This window comes from Aythya marila (genome assembly GCF_965140915.1).
Source record: "Aythya marila genome assembly, chromosome: 5".
Classification (NCBI taxonomy): Eukaryota; Metazoa; Chordata; class Aves; order Anseriformes; family Anatidae; genus Aythya; species Aythya marila.
The window spans coordinates 48,536,805-48,553,678 of NC_139046.1; the positions used below are offsets into that span (position 1 = coordinate 48,536,805).

Genomic DNA, 16,874 nt, shown 5'->3' on the forward strand with positions numbered 1-16,874 from the left:
AGAGAAGTCATCTAATCAGTAAGGTGAGGGGTGAGAGACTGGAGTGGACCTTCTTGATACCCCTGAGAGTGCTGGTGGCACAGAACAGGGAGACACTTTACAAGGATGGTGTTTCTGTTGCTTTTAGTGATGAGGATGGTGATGGTGATTGTACTGATAGTGAAAAATCCTAAAGGAAATTTATAATTTGGCCCAATTTAACCTCAAGTCAATTTCGTGGCAGCTCAGTGGCAAGTGGGGTTCTGTTGCTCTTAGTCCCTTCTAAGTGTAAGCACCCCAGAGAAGCCGGCTCAAGCACTGAGTAGGTAAATACAATGTGAGCAGAGGCCTGCAGTGTCTTTGCTTGTTTAATTTGTTTCTCTTCCAATGGTAATTTTATTTGAATAGAACCAGAATTGGCCCCTTGAGGTATAGACACAGCAAGAAAGAGACTTCTCAAATTCTGTTTAATGGTAGAAGTGCATGTAAAGAAAAAGTTGCTCAAAATCTACACTGATTGTGTAAAACATATGTGATGGGCTTAGTGATAAACATTTGTTTTTCACCACGAGAGATTTTAGGCAAATGCTCTTGTATGTATGTAGTTACAGAATTATTGAATTTTATCAGTAATGAGATTTTAGATTACTTCATCTAAACGTATAATACGTCACCTTTGTTTCTAAGGTATATCCGACTATCATTTTTCATATTCTTTTTGAAATGAAATCACTTAATGATAGAAATTAACACTGAGGTAAAAGTTTCACTTAATGATTTTATTTGTACCTGTGTCACATGGAACTGTGTTAAACATACCCTCTTATACCAGTATTTCCTGTAATTTGTGAAAACTTGAGTGGAGTAATAAAAAAAATGCACTCCTTTAAGTTCTGTTTTGATAGCAAATTTGTGGGTAGCAATTTAAGCAGTTTGCTGTCATTTATTTTGCACTGCAGAAAATACCAGAGCTGGAAAACAGAGAGGCTTTATATTTAATGCAGATGTGGAAACCAAAGAAAACAGTTGCAATTAAAACTAGAAAAACAACAGGATTAAGCTGTTTCACCAGCAAATATCACAATTAATGACAGTTTAATTCCTGACCCTTACAGGTTTTAAAACCAGAAGTGATTGTGGTGATAACAACATAGGACTTCCCAGAATTTTCAAGTTTAATTAGGTGGCTTAAAGTAGAGTTTATCTTCTAGAAAACTTCCAGTCTTGAAAAAAAAAGTCCAGAAGTCCAACGATGGGAAATTCACCAGAATGTTTTAATTAACTGCTTAGATTCTTAGATTAGAGGATTTCATTCCTCTAAAAATATTTTGTCTCATTTTCAGTCTGACGTGGTCTAGCTTTAGCATTCAGCCACCTGATTTTGTTATCTTTTGATGGCTAACGTGAAGTTTCCCTAAGTGACAATTTTCTGTTCCTTGTGTTGGTAGCTGTGTGTAGCTGTGAACAACTTCTCCCTTAGCCTCGTTTTTGATAAATATGGTAGTCAGAGCCCCATAGGCTTTTCCATCTCATGGAAACACTAGTGCCAGTTTCACTGTAAGCTTTTCCATCCTTTAATCCCTTTGGTGGTTCCCACTAATTTTTTAACACCAAAGGTCAAGTCTGGGTGTCAGGATAGGACACAGGCTGTAGGAACAGCAAAGTCAACCAGAAAGGGAATGTGAGTCAATATGTGTTTTAGCCCCCAAAGGTGATACCTATTCTCAGAGGTGATGCCTACCCCATACTGGATTTCTGGGTCAGGAGTTTATAAAGCATGTTTGAGGCTTTCGAAGAGTCATCATTCTCTAGACCCCCTTCTCACCTCCATGCATTGGTCCTACACGCAGAGGCAATGTTATCATTAATAGTGCTGATGTTGTTCACTTGCTTTTTTTTCCTTTTTTTTTTTTTTTTTTTTTTTTCATTTTTTGCTAGTCCTATTGGTATTTGTAAAGCCCTTGAGGCCAATAAATCAGTATATTCTTCCCAAGTCATAGTAATAAAGAATCCTGTATCAGAGCAGACTAGTGCTTGTTTGCCCCAGCAGAAATTAGGTAACCCTTCACAGCAGTTTATAGGGTGACAACAATTCTTATTATCCCAGTCATGGTGAGATCAGGTAATAGAATGTGGTCTGTTTAACATGGAAAATTATTATTCTCTTGTCACCCGAGAGAATATGGTGTGGTATTGCCACAGTAATTTTGTATTACTTCAGATATTCTCAGGGTATCTTGAGTTTTTGGCAGTGGTGAAAACAGACTATTGGAGAGCTGGACAAAGACAAAATTAAATCATTTGGCTCCCGCGGAACTTCCTTCATTTTTTTAATTTTTTCTTTTTCATTCCTAGTGAATTTTATTGTTAACATCAGTACTTGTTCTGTCTGGGAGGTGCAAGGTAACAAATTGTGATGGAGAGAGATCAAACTAAAAAGGAAAAATCATCTGGAGACACAGATGAAGAGAGATTAGGGAGGAAAATGAAGGATTTCCGTAAGTGAGTCTGTGTGGAGACAGGACTGTTGTGTTAGCCTGCTGCCTCTCCCACAGTAAATTGCACAAAAAAATCCTGGGTGGATTAATTTCTACACCTGCTGAAGAAGTGAGTATTTACGGTCAGTTCTTACAGAAGAGGATTAAAGATTTTATTGTTTCTGTGAGCTGAGAGAACTGTCCATGAGACATGACACCTTTCCAGAATTGTTCCTTATCTACCCTTCTTTGTTCATCCCTTCCACGCTCTTTATAAATGTGTCTAGCTTAGTCTAACGACCAAATCATTCAGTCTTCTCCCATGCAAACTTTCCACTGACTGCAGCATTACCCAGATTTGTTTTGCGGAGTCCACGGTTACATGCTTTCTATTGCCGTTGGTGTGCTTCAGTTCCCACACCAGTGCCCGAGCTGTCTCCAGTACAATGAATGCCATCTCTGTGAACTGGAGCAACAGCCTGTGGTACCCAGACAGTGGGACAGACCTGTCTGGCTTAAAAATTGGTCAGTGTGCTGCGACTAAGAAACAGATAGATGAACGACCCCTTCTTGTTCTGGTGGTAGCGTGACCACCCTTTAAAGGATTTTCTATGGTCTTGCAGTGTTCTCTTTCTCATCAGCCTTCTTACGGTTGCGAATTAGGTCCTTCTTGTCAAGGACTAGGCAGGCGTTCCTGCGGTAAGCAACACATAAAAAGAAAAGGGTCACAAACGTAATTGTCTGTTGTCATTGCTAATGACACATGATGTTAGGATGTGGTAGAATCGAATATAAAGGCTTTGCTGTACATGAGGAAATGAACAGAAATGCTAACAATTTCTGTAGCTTGCATAGTTGGCGATGTTTAGAGAAGTCAAGTCTCTTTCCAGTCTCACAGCTTAGCTATTGCTAAACTTTCAAGCATAAACTCATGGAGTTTTCTTCCTAATGGTACGATGTGCCTTGTGGGCACCAAGGAAGTCCAACACAATCTCAGCAAAGTCCACTGGCTTCAGCTGCTCAGCCAGCCTCGAGGATGCTGCAAGATCTCTAACTACAAATGTCTGTTGTTCTTTCTTCCTTTCCCTGCCTTCAGCTCACTCTGCAGCTTGCACGTATTTTGCCCGCAGATGAACCATGGACTTTTTTCACTAAACCTTTGTGAAAAAGATACATTACAAACTTGGTAAGGGCGAAATTTGTAAGTAACACTAATAACAGAAAGGGTAAATTAAGAAGGGTTTGTTCACACAGCTAGCATATGGAAAAGTAAGGATTAACTTGTTATCTATGGAAGTTACCAGTCTTTCTTAGTATGAGAGTTCGTTTGAGCTTTATTAGGGATGTAGCTTGAACCAAATCCGTCGCTGAATGCCTAAAATGCTTGGGACATTTGTTGGTCATTGGCCTATAGATGGGTGAGAATGAGTAAACATGGAGTCATGTAGCCAGTAGAGCAACCAACTTGCGTTTGGCATTTTGCATGTCTCTCTCTATGAGGAAGATCCCTCAAAGGCTCCCTTTCGAAAAGCTGACATTGCACATGGTTATCATTACCTCTACTTTTGCTGATCTTATGAAATGTGCTCCACAGGAAAGAGTATGAGAACTAGTAGAAAAAACAGCTAGCTGGGGTTGGTTGTTTGCTGGTTATAGACCAAGAAGACAGAACAATAAAAGAGGATTGCTCTGCAGTGGTGAAAAGAAAGCCATTCTACATCCATGATCTGTGAATACAAAGGATAAAATAGTCCTCTTATTAGGGAGGAAGGATACAGACATAATGTCTTTAGTATTTACTCTGCTCACTATCAGATGTAGACAGAAAAGTTTCCTGAGCCCCTACAGATCCATAAGGATTGAGTTTCTATGTGTTAAAATACACTCTATCGTCCAAATTACTGATGCCATCATCAAAAAAATGTTTCTGTTTTTTAAAACCACTCTGGGTTTTCTTTCATCTGGCAGTGAACAGGTAACTAATTCATATTGCTATATAATTAACGATCCTGTGTAAAACTGCCCAAGATGCAATGGTCAGGAATGAAACTAAATGCACAATGTAATGATTACCCCCAAACTTTCTTAATGATTTTTACTGAAACATATAATTATTATTGCACAACAGCGACGAAGCTTGCATCTTGATGATGCACTTTCAAAGTATGCTTGGTTAAGCAACTGTCTCATAGATTGGCATGGCTATGAAGGGGCTTTATCAGGGAGTTAAATTCTGACACATTGAAGGGTGCTGTTCTCATCTCTTTTGCAGTGGGATCTGCCACACAACTCAGACATCACTTGTAATGTTCCCAGGCAGCTGCCCTGATAGAGAAAGATGAAAAAGGTTTTAGAAGACTGAATTAATAGGTGATTAGACAAGTGAGATATCCTTAGAGACTTATCAAAAGCAGGAGGTACAAAGTGAAATAGATATAGGTTTTTCCTTCATTTAGTGACTTGTAGTTATCTTTACCCTCCCTAAGACTTTTTTTGATGGAGCTGTTATACGTTGTGAGAACAGGTAGAAACTTCTCTTCCTCCTTTAAAATCTCAAATGATTAAATGTTTTTGGAAGATAGTCAAATTATAGTCAATCCAGTAAATCTTTCTCAGTCTGTCTGTAGCCACTCCCGATACGCATGCAGTCACACAACCACACTGAACAAAGTACGTGCACATGCACATCCCTTATCTCCTGTGTGGGCTTTCTTTCTTTACTTTTTAAAATAGGAATTTGAATGTTTACCCCATATTCCACCAACTTTGTGTGATAATCTGAAAAACTTCATTTAATCCTTGAAAATACACAGCTAGTTGTATTACGGTGTATTTTGTCAGCAGGTATAAATGGTCAACGTGTGTTGTCCTGCAGCAAGCGAAGTGCTCCTCATGCCTAGAGCCCAAGCGTGAGCTGTCTGTGACTTCCATGCCTGCTGTTTTTGCCCTGTGCCATAGTCGGCTTTCTTGCGGAGGCATGTGCATGGCCTGAGAGCTGCTGTGCCCAGGGTTGCCCTTCCCCGAGCCCCACAGCAGCAGTTCTGCAGCTTTAGCAGCAGACATGTTCTGCTACATTCAACATCAATGTATTGGAGGGATGCAGAGATTCAAGGGTGTTAACATAGTCAATGGTACTACACACGTGAAAAGTTAACAAGGTTTGGGGGAATTTAGAACCAAGGTATCAGCCTGCCTTATGGCATAGCACATCTTCAATATTAAAAATCTTATGAAGATTTAATCATTAAAAATATGAAAAAAAAAAGGAAGAAAAAAAATCCCACTGAAAACAGCTTTTTTTTTTTTTTTTTTTTAAAAAAAAAAAAAAGATCTTTACTAACTCCCCCTTTCTAGAAAAACATTACAGTTGGAATAAATCAGATGGTAATAAATCTCCTTTTGAAAAAAATAGCTGCTTGAAATAGTCCGGAAATATTTTTATTGGTTTTGTTGGCAGAACCCGTTCCAGTTACCTTGAGGACTAAATGAGATACATACTTGCAGAGGGGAGCAAAAAGAGCAGAGGGAACAGAGCTTTTTCCCCTGTTTCCTACTCCTCCAGCCTCCATCCTAGAGATCTGCACACAAACCCCATAGTTGCAGTAAGACCTGGAACTCCTGTGCCACAGATAGATAATTGGAGATGTTGTTATTGTTTGTCTTACTGGTTACAGGCTCGTGATGGTATTCAAGTTTCCTTGGCCAGTCAGCCAGTCTGATTAAACAGAAGGCAAAACCAAAAGAGAGAATAAAAGAAAGTAAATGAAATGAAAACAAAATAAATAAAAGAAATAAGGAGGAAGAGAAGGAATAGCAGCAATTGGTGAAAGGGGAGAAATAGGATCATAAACTTCACATCCCAGCAAGTGTTTGAGACCGTCAGATCCGGTGACAATGCTGCCTGCCTGCAGTACTATTGCAGTTCAGTGTTTGACATTTTCTACCTTCTACAAACAATTTTGCATAACAGGCTGAGTTGCACTTTTGTTACTGGGACAACTTGAATATAGGTTTTTACATGTCAGCTCATAGGGATGGGGATCCTCCCTCTCTTTTGCCAGGGAACTTTAAAGTTCCTTTCTTTCACCGTGATTAAAAAGAAAAAAAAAAAAAAAGGAAAAAAAAAAAGCATTGAAGTAGCCACAGTTCCATAGAACAGAAATTTTGAATTTCAGCCAGCTCTACTTAGGAATTTCTAACTCCTTTTCAGGATCATACATAGGTCAAGGGCAGCTTTTTGATTTAATGCTTCAAGTGTAGATTTAATTGTTTGGCTAAGTTAACATTCAAATCTCTACTAGGCACATAATATCCATGATGCATAGAAGAGTCTTGCTTCAGTCTAAACAGGTCTCTGTTTTACAGAAAATTGTTTCTCTTATTTAGTACCTTCTCTTTGCCCTCAAAATACCCCACGATCATCCTAACTCATCTGCATGTTGAAATTTTTTCTGTAGACGTGATGCAATGGATAACAATGGGGCTTGAACTGGAGATATGAGTTAGACTGACTTGTCCACTGACTTACTATGTGTCTTAAACAAATCATTTCAGCTCTGTTTCTCAATTTTCCTGTTTGTCATGAAGAGGTAAAGTTAGTTCCTTCCTTCATTTCTGTGCTTTGTGCTATTTACTGCTTTCACTGTCTGGGGACTCTTCCTTTTCTGCTCTATGGTTATCAGTATTCCTGCCATCAACATAAATGCTTTTACAGTACATGAGCCCTGTAGGCTTGATTTTTCAGAAGACCTTAAAACTGGCCCATTTTCCAGCTGAGAACCTACTTCTTGTAGAGTTTACTTATTTATTTGTTGGTAAAGAGCAGGTTAAGAGGTGGAGTGTGCATAGGTGAACATGGGAAAGTAAACCCTCACAATGCTTCATATTTTCTTCCTCTCTCAAGAAGGGTCATCTACTGCTTAATTTGCTTGTAAAATCTATACCTAATTTGCTGCTTTTTCCTGCTGATTTTCAGACCTCTGTGTCTCAGCTTATTTTTCTTTACGTGTTTCATGGGACACCTGTTCTGACTTCACCCTCAGAAGAGCATTACTTTGCCCTGTTGAGATTTCAGTTGATGGAAAAGTACGGTGTTGAGCTGTCCTCCTGACACCAGGCTGTTCTGTAGCAAAGTTCTATTTATGAAGCAGGAGAGAGTTCACGTAAGAATTGAAAGAGTACATTTGTACAAAACCCAATGGGAAAAGCTCTATCGTCAAACCGGCCCAGGCTGTTGAGGCAGATGCCTGGCTTTGCTCTTTTGTTTATATTCCAACAAATCAAAGCTGACCTGTGTTGTTATCGGAGTAGAGCAGCAGGTGCAAAAAAATAACTCTGCTGCCAACTCAAACGAAAGGGTAAGGCTAATACCCTCTGGGAGGTATTGAGAAGATAACAGAGAGCCATGCCAGCAACTGAATTAACGGCTCTATTTACGGTGGGTTTTACTTAACAACCTGCTCCCAACACTGACACATAAACACTCCATTGTATTGTTTAATGCAACCACTGGAGAAATCAATGGGAACGGGATGGGCAGCTCGCTGTGCCAGCTGAGGAGGAGAGGCGCCATGAAAGTGTTGCTCCTCTAACCACAGGCAGGAGAGGGGGGAAAGCTGCTCTTGGCTTTTACAAAAGCAGGGAGATGTTTCCCACTGTTTCTCCTTGCTTTACCTTTAGGAAATGGCTGCAGAGCAAGGAAACTTCACTCCCCCATTTTCTGGCTGCTTTTAATGAAGGCATGAAGCATAAATGAGTGCGTCAGCCACTGTCCCAGTGCCACGTGGCTCTAGGAGGCACAGGAGGCACAGGGCTTCCTCGAAGTCCTGGCTGTGTGGGGCGAGTGAGCCCATGGCTACATCCAGGGGCGAAGCAGGCAGCTCTGTGCAGCCAGTGGAGTGGGATGCCAGGGCAGTGGTCTTGCAATCTCTTATTCTTTACACAACAAACACCATATGAAGAAACCACATGGGCACGGCTGGGCTGCAAATAAATGCACTTACTAAACGCATACAAACACGCAAGACTGAATGGCAGTCAATGTAATGGTCTGCCTGACAGCAGGTTTCAGCAACAGGGTCAGTGAGCTCTGTTGAACTATTTCTGTGATAGCTGCCTGTTTGGAGACACATTCCTTCGCAAACACCTGCCCGCTTTGGGATACTTCATAGTCTGGAGGGGAGTGGAAGAGGAGCTGGCATCCTGGCTGGAGATACCGTCACGCTGCTGGGATCAATATTCCCCGGCTTGGCACTAGGGAACACGCCTGACCCAGCCAAAGGAGGTAATAGTCAGCGACGTAAACCCTCCCTAACTCCTGCAACTAATAATCCTTCCCATCGCAAGCCTTGTATTGCCTCTGCTATGTCTACTCCTTGAAACAACCTTCTGCTCTCATGCCAGCAAAAGAGTGCGATCAGATCGCAGTTAGGTGGGTTGCAATAAGGTATATACACTGCTGTTGAGTGGCTTAGACCCCCAGCAAGCTGTGATTGGACCTAGTTTAGGATAAAACACTTACCTCTCAACTTCCATATCCCCAATCCTAGCTGATTTGTGCTATCTCCTCACGTATTTAATGAAGAAACACTATTCATTCATTAATCAAATTAATCAATTAATGTAAAAGAATAGTAGGCCCACCGGGAAAATTTACGTGTTAATCATGAGAAAGAAGCAGATTTTAAGTATGAAGATCTAAAAGGGATGAAATTTATATTCAAGTTTTCATCTCTGTTCTTCCCAAGAGCGGGAAGATTTCCAAATACTCCAGCTGGATACCTCTCCTGCTAGTAGTTTGTGGTACAGGAGACAAAAAAAGCAGATGTCTGTCTTTACTTTGAGTCAGCTTCTGGACTAACTGAGGAGATGTTCATAGCTGTAAGGTCCTAGGAACAAGATTGGCACCACACCGATGAGTAGCAGTCTCTCAGCTGGGCTGTCTGAGCGTCCTGGCCTGAGCGTACTGGCATGTTAGGGATATGAAGGCTCATATCTCCTCATGCCGAGAGCTCGCCTGTGCCCGTGTCTGTGGGGCTGCTCTCCCCACCAGGAAAATCTCTGCCTTACCCCTCCTTCCCAGACACCAGAAGCTGCTCACAGTGACCCCCAGGGCACCTTCCCTTTTGTGGTGTCCAACCCGTGTTCCTTATTCTGTGCAGTTCTCACATAGAAACCATACCCAAAAAAGAAACCTGCAGTTTCCAAGCAGTTGCTCTTTATAAAAATGCAATGTATGCAACCACGTTAAAAAAAAAAAATGCATAAAAAAAGGATCTTTTTATTTCAGAAATAGACAAATTAGTGGTTGTTACTGCTGAAAACCAGACTACTCCCTTAACAAAAGAGAAGTGATGGTTGTGATAGAGGTTAAAACGTACTTCTCCACGAAATCCTGGCTGCTGCAGCAGTGTATGTCAGACTCTGTGTGTCTGAGTAGCTGTTACGTTGTAAACATTTCAGCATCTAATGAGAGCCAAACATGAATACAAACACAATTATTGTCATTATTCACTAATAGCCGAAGAGTCACGCGGGCTATGTTAGCTGTATAGAAAGCAGGTCTCCCAGTACACACTTTGTCTTTAAGGCAACGCAAAGAGAAGCTGTCGTGGAAGGTAGAGGGAAGTGGTTGGGGAGCCAGAGCCAAGGGAAAAGGAGAAGGTGTTAGAACACGATGGTAGTATTTTGTTAGCTGATGAGGTTCTTGCCTAATTATAGGCAGGTAGTTTGTCAAGCTACAGGGGCATCTAGAGTGCTTTTTGGCCATTTGTGTATTTAGTGTATTGTAAGCAAAAGAAAGGTGTTTAGTAAAAGGAGATTAGGGAGATGAGCTGGCTCCTGGTTCGAGGAAGGATGTACCAGAGAGATAGGAAGGACATGAAAGGAGGTGTGGAGTTGTTCCATGAGGTGTGGTATTAAGTGCTGAAAGAAGAATAAAGAGCAAAGGCAGTTTTTCCCATTATTGTGTTTTCCAAGACTCTGTATCCCTGAGGCAAGACTGATGAATCTATTGCAAATGACTTCTAAATACTCAGGAGAAAATGGCTGACCCAAATTATCATGAACTTGCTGCAGTGATGCAGACAGTAATAAAGGGAGTGCCATATGCCGGTCAAAGCCATGTTTTGCAGCACCAACTCCAAAGGGAAAAAAAAAAAAAAGAGAGAGAGAGAGAGAAAAAAAAAAGCCTGCTTTTTTTTTTTTTGCTTTTTTTTTTTTTGCTTTTTTTTTTTGCTTTTTTTTTTTTTTTCTGGTAGTTGTTTTCAAACATATTACCTGTTTCCAGCATTCTAAGAATATGTCCGTGCAAAAATGACATGAGCATTTATTGAAAGAAATAAAACCTTTTCTTGTCTTGCTTTTGATTTAGCTGTGTGACCCACAATTCCACTAATAATGTACAGATCTGTGCACAGATCTTCTGCAAGGAGAGAATGAGCTTTTTGACAGCAAAATAAATGATGCTATTTTCTTTCTCATTCGAAAACTAGCGGTATGGCATGAAGAGACACATCTAGCCTGTGATGTGAAAAGGAAGCATGGATCCCAAACACAGGATCCTTGTTAAGAGGCAGGTTCCGGTTCACTGTTTTCCTCTGCTGAGGTAACATAACTGTGGGTAAAATTTGCAAAAGTGCCAACCTTTGGCAGTTAGCAGTGTAAGGCACATCTGTGCCTTGAGGACTCTGCTTGCAGTTGGCCTTCTGTTTGCTTCTGATTTAGAAAAACAAACAAACAAACAAAACCTGTGTTGAAATCCTCTCTTTTATTTTCATTATACTAACTAGTACCTTGAAAATTGAAGCCAGTTCATATTAAGATTGTGGATTATGAAAAAAAATGGGGACAGAGAAAAAATAACCTGTGAGACTTTGCATATAATCAAGTAAATTTTTGTTTTTGCATTCATAAAGTGAACTTTGTTCTCGCTCAAAAAGGAAACTGAACTATGGTTTTGTCTTTAAATTACATTGTAAAAGAGAGATAAGAACCAAACCCAAACCCCGGAGCGGAGGGGTAGCTCAGATATAGATCTAGATCCTAGCTTTCCTACTCAACCTTCTCTTTAGTTAAAATATATATGCAAGATTTTGAAGCATCCATATGAACATGTTAAAACAACCACCACATATCTCATACAAAAGTTGCCTTGTAGTGCATCATGAAAATCAGATCTTTAGTAATAAAAGATTCCAACCAAGCTTTATTTGATTTGGTTTATCGTGATTCTATCTGTAACATAGGTAAATGCTAAAAGCTTCTCTTCTATTCATCTTCCTTTTTCTGGTCTTTCAGTTTACCTTTATGTATACATTTAATATACCAGGTTCAAAGAAAACAAAAGAATAAACCCAACTCTTCCTTTCCAAAAGCCCACAACAGCAAATGATCAAGGTCTCAATGTATTCTCTGAAAGCTCACCAAGAGCCAATTTTGCACATGCAAAGGTGGTTTTATGCATATAAACCACAGCTGTACACACCAGAAATACAGAAGCGTAGGAATGCATAGTTCAGAGGGGTGTAGGAAGGAAAAAAACTTGGCCCCAAAGTCCTAAACCAGAATCTGGAATACAAAGAGTTTCGGAGATTATCTAGAAAATTTTCTTATAAAAACGATTCCTTGAACTTTACACTCACAATGTGATTCAGTAAACACATTTTGTTACTGTGGCCTAAGGGTGCCTGTGATGGACTGAAAATGAAATGCATCAAACACCGAGTATGTTATACAACAAATACTGAGCGTGATCATAGTAGTTCTTCACTGGAGTTTTCTTCAAAGCTTTCAAATAGTTTGGAAACAATTTTTTCATGGGGTATGTTTGCATTGACATTAGTGGTGAGTCTTGAGATTATTGTCAGCTTGGACAAGCTGCATAGGCTGTCATCTGAAGGGCACCTTGCAAATCACAGCAAAGTGGTCCTCAGCTGAGTTTTTGTTGTGAAGTGGATCCCTGCTGGGAATCAGCCTTTTGTGTGCTAAAGCAAAGGGATGGAAACAAGGAAGCATGTGATGCTTGTGTGTGAATCTGTGTGGTCTGGAGAGATCCTAAAAAGCTGCAGAAAAGGTCATCTGCAACTGAGCTCTGGCAGAGATGTATCTTATCTGGGAGTCTGGCATAGACACCAAGGATGAACATGAGACCTTTGCAAACAGACAGAGACCACAGGGCAATCTTAGGGTAGGCCCTAACCGTATTTATATGCACAGCATCTCAGAACTAAACACAGGTACCCTGGTAGTAGTGCACAGTAAAGGAGAGGATAAAAACAGGAGACCCAAAGCTCATAGTAACATGCAAACACGCTGTCAACATTCATGTATTCAGTTTGTGCCTGCCCTTGCTACTACTGGAGATGTAAAATAGGTGGTTGGCATGCAAAGCAGCTAATTGATCTTATACATTACAAGTACAATGCAGTTGTGTTTCTGAAGTAACCATATGTGCAAAGCAGGTCCACCTGCTTTATTGCGCATCTCCTTTGTTTCCGATGTCTTGAAAGCTCAGCCCACTGTCGCCTTTTGAGTTTTCAAGAAAAAGATTAAAATCCAGATTCTGTTCCTCTGCAGCTGCAGTTATTACCCGGTATCATTTATTTTAGATTGCTGTTTAAGTGCTTGACTGTAATCCAAGGTGCAGTAATGATCTAAAATATTTAACATACTCTGTAGATACTTGTTCCATAAACTCCAAGCCCTGAAAAGCAGGGATTGTGTCTTCACTGTGTACATAACATACTTCAAAGCAAATAGGCCCAGGTGAAATCTACATTTGAAGTTCAGCCATGATGGTAAAAGGGGAAAAAATGGGGAAGGATCCCATAGGTAAATGCGCCAAGAGAGATCCACCCTTTTGGACACGCCAGGAGGAGCTGCACTGAGCTTGTCTCAGCTAGAAGTCACTCTTAGACTTTGCATAGCTTACGGGTGGAGTCATAGTTTAATAGTTTCAGTCAGTTTTGCCTTAGACTTTTTTTTTTTTCCCTTTTGCATAGAGTACGTAGATTTACAAACCAGAAAGCTGTATGCCTCCTTCCCCTATGGGCTCCACACCCCCTCATATTTGTAATTAATGAGACCCTTAGTTCAGTTCAGCCTTGTAATGTAAGCAACTGTAGAAATCAATGTCATAGCAATCACTCTGGTTGTAGTACTTTAGGATTCACTCATTTTCTCTGCACTGCTCATTCTCCTTTCAGGCAGTGTTGAGCATTTTCCTGTCATTGAATACACGCTGTTCTTGAAAGATTTGGGTTCAAAGAAAGGAGAAATTCATTATCTGGATGTTAAGATTCATTGGGGGTGAATGTGGAAAAGGGGATCAGAGTAATTTACCTTCAGAGCACACCTGTAGTGCAATAAAATAATTTGCATAGAGTGCACTATGCAGTGTTCAAGGTTCAAGGACTTGTAAATATGCTTTTCTGGATTTGCTCCATTGCCAGGCCATGGCTCCTTGCTCTTTCCGTTACCGCCGTTTACTCAGAGTGGTCAGGCGGTCAAGACAGACGAGAAGAACAGAGCAAGTGAGCTGCTGTTACTGCCAAGTCACTGGGTTGTGGCTCGGTCAGAGCTCCTCCTGACTCCAGCAAGAGCTTTAGCTAAGGGAGGCCTTCAGGGTTTGGGCTTTGAATACCATCTGATATATTGAATGTAGGCGAAAGATCTTTTTTTTTTTTTTTTTTTTCTTCTGGATGTACTCATGCCCTCTAGCAGGACTCTCTCTGGAAAGAATGCTGCTGAACACCAGCACACAGCTATATTTAACCTCGCTGATTGAGTAAAGTGTTATGTGCTTCCTCTCATAACTGTGCAGTGTTCCTGGTAGTGTTTTAAGACATAAGGGGTGCCAAAGGTGGCACCTCTTCAGTAGAAAAGAATGGAAATGTGTGTGCAGATACACACAAGGGTGTATGTGTGTAAATATGTGTATATAAATAGGTATTTGTGTATACGCACACAGTATTTCATATGTGCTTTCATTTTTAATGTACCACGTCTTAGTCAGTAGAGAGACAGATCCTAAGATCTAAATGTTGTTTTCTAAAATCTCATCTCAGCTAGAATCCCTGTTTAGCATGGTTTCCTGAGGAAATGAGGCTTTTGTGGTTATTCTGTCTGCGTGTTGGCTTTTGCATTTGGCCTGTAACAATCTTCGAGTCCCATCGCCAATTTTAATTAAATTTGATATGGGGTAGAAGTCTCAAAGATATGAAGTTCTTACAGGATTAATGAAAACAGACTGCCAAGTAGAGGAGGAAAATCTATTAATACTCCGTCTGAAAGAAGGAGTGAAGCTTGAGCTCGCTCCTTTGAGAGAACGGGATATTATGAATGCCCCAACCGTGGGAAAAACTTCAATCAGTGCTCACATCTTACTAGACACTAGAGAATCCAACCACAAGATACACATTCATAGGAAACCAGGCTTCATTAGTTCCACCGTTCACTTTGATACATGGCATATGATTAAAAGAAAACTGAACATATTATGTGTCCTTCCCCTTGAGGCTTCACACCCTTTAACCAGGTTTGTCTGTACACAAGGGAGATTTGAGGATTTGGCCCTAAACTAATGAAGAGCACACCCCTTCCAATATCCTGACTCAAAATCTTTCCAAGTATGGGATGAGACACTGCTATAAGCATAAATCTGTCATGAACTTGTATCAAAGAAAGGCACGTACAGGATGAAATGAAGAAAATCACTATTTGATTTTCATGGGGAAAACATTTTTGAGCTTGGTATGCACACTTCCAAGCAAAGCCATGGAAGTTACATGAGTGGGGCATTATATTCATCCTGAACAAAGTGCTAGAAGTGATTTCCAAATAAGCAACACTCTTGCATTAAGGTATGGGAGGTGACCCGACAATTTTCAAATCACAAAAAATACAACCAGTACCTTGAATAATACCAATAACTTTGGGAAAGTTTGGGTTAAAGCTGAATCGAATCCTGTCCCAGTGGTTACTATCATATCGTGAATTCTTTCTTTCATGAATAATTTTTCCCCCAGGTAATGTGGGAAGATAATTAAATTATTCTGGTTGAAGTAACTTGTATAGCTTTCAAAAAAGGGTTTTATTGATTGATTAATTTGTAAAGCAAATTCCACACATATTGTCTGAAAATACTATTAGTGTTGTTTAGGAATACTGTGACGAGAAATTACCTGCTACACTGTGATGGGGGGAGTAAGATTTAAAGAGAACATAACTGAAATCAGAATCTAGGGAAAAAGCTTTCAGAGTGTATCTACTCAGCTCTCTAAAGTGCATTGGTTCTGGTCACTGATGAAGGGGAGAAACTGCAAGACTCAATTTTTGGTATATTGAACTGTCCGTAGATTTAGTCACTGAGCTGAAGTGTCATACGATATTGTGCTTTGGAAATTCATCTGATTAGGAAGAAAATAAAACAAGAGTTTACCTGAACTGAATTTTGAAAACAAAGATACACAGTAGCTTGATCATGGAAATTATTTCAGTTCATAAGCATACATTTTGCCAGACATGTTTTTATTTGCACAAGTATCAGGCATGAAAATTATGTAGAATTCCATAAATTGCAGAAACTGGACAAAAATGACATAACGCAGTACCTGTAAATCTGTGTTCTCTTCTGAAAATGTGACTTTAGATCAGCAGGTTGAAATTCAGTGTTCATTACCAACTGTAGTTTCCTTTTCAAACAAGAGAACTTATCAAATTACGTTCCAAAGAGAGTTTTGCTGACCCTCAAGTATTACAGTTTTCCCAGAATACCTGCTGTTCTACCTCTTCTCTATTTGATACTGTAATAAAGTTGTTGTTTTTTTTTTTAACATTAATACTTCAGTCACTCAGAATCTAATGAACATCATTACATCTTAAATAATTAAAAAACAAGTTAATGAAAGAAATAATTTGATATATCATTCAGACTATGCCTGCTCAGAGGTGTATATTGACTGTCAAACACACATTACTTTTTAAGAGCTTTTCTATATCAACTATATGAGATAAACTACATTCTTGTTTTATCCTGATCATCTTTATAATCAGTGTAAGAAACTGAAATGCTTCCTAGCACTTTTTCCCTCAAAATATCAAGTCACGTAGCTTTAACATGGGGCTAAAAAAATATCTTCTCTTCTAACTCGCATAAGCTGATTGACTGATATTGCCATCGTCACTTATTTGGCCATAGAGTGACTATGGGTATCACTTCATTGCTGACATTTTGTACCCCCATATATCTGCTATGAGAAATGAAATTCTCCCAGCTGATGGATACTGAATTCCAGATTTGCTGGAGTGAAAAGCGATTGTTAAAACATCCACGGCTTGATTTTGCCATTCTGTATAGCTACAAAAAAGGCACTGAACTAGGTTATACCATAAAGGACCATTCCCTGTGGCATAATTCCT

General features: G+C 39.9%; 1 protein-coding gene across 1 annotated transcript in view; it reads left to right on the forward strand.

Annotated features, from left to right (window-relative positions):
* The window catches only part of EHF (ETS homologous factor), a 34,544-nt gene that overhangs the window by 504 nt on the left and 17,166 nt on the right, over positions 1–16,874 (forward strand). The window lies entirely within an intron of this gene.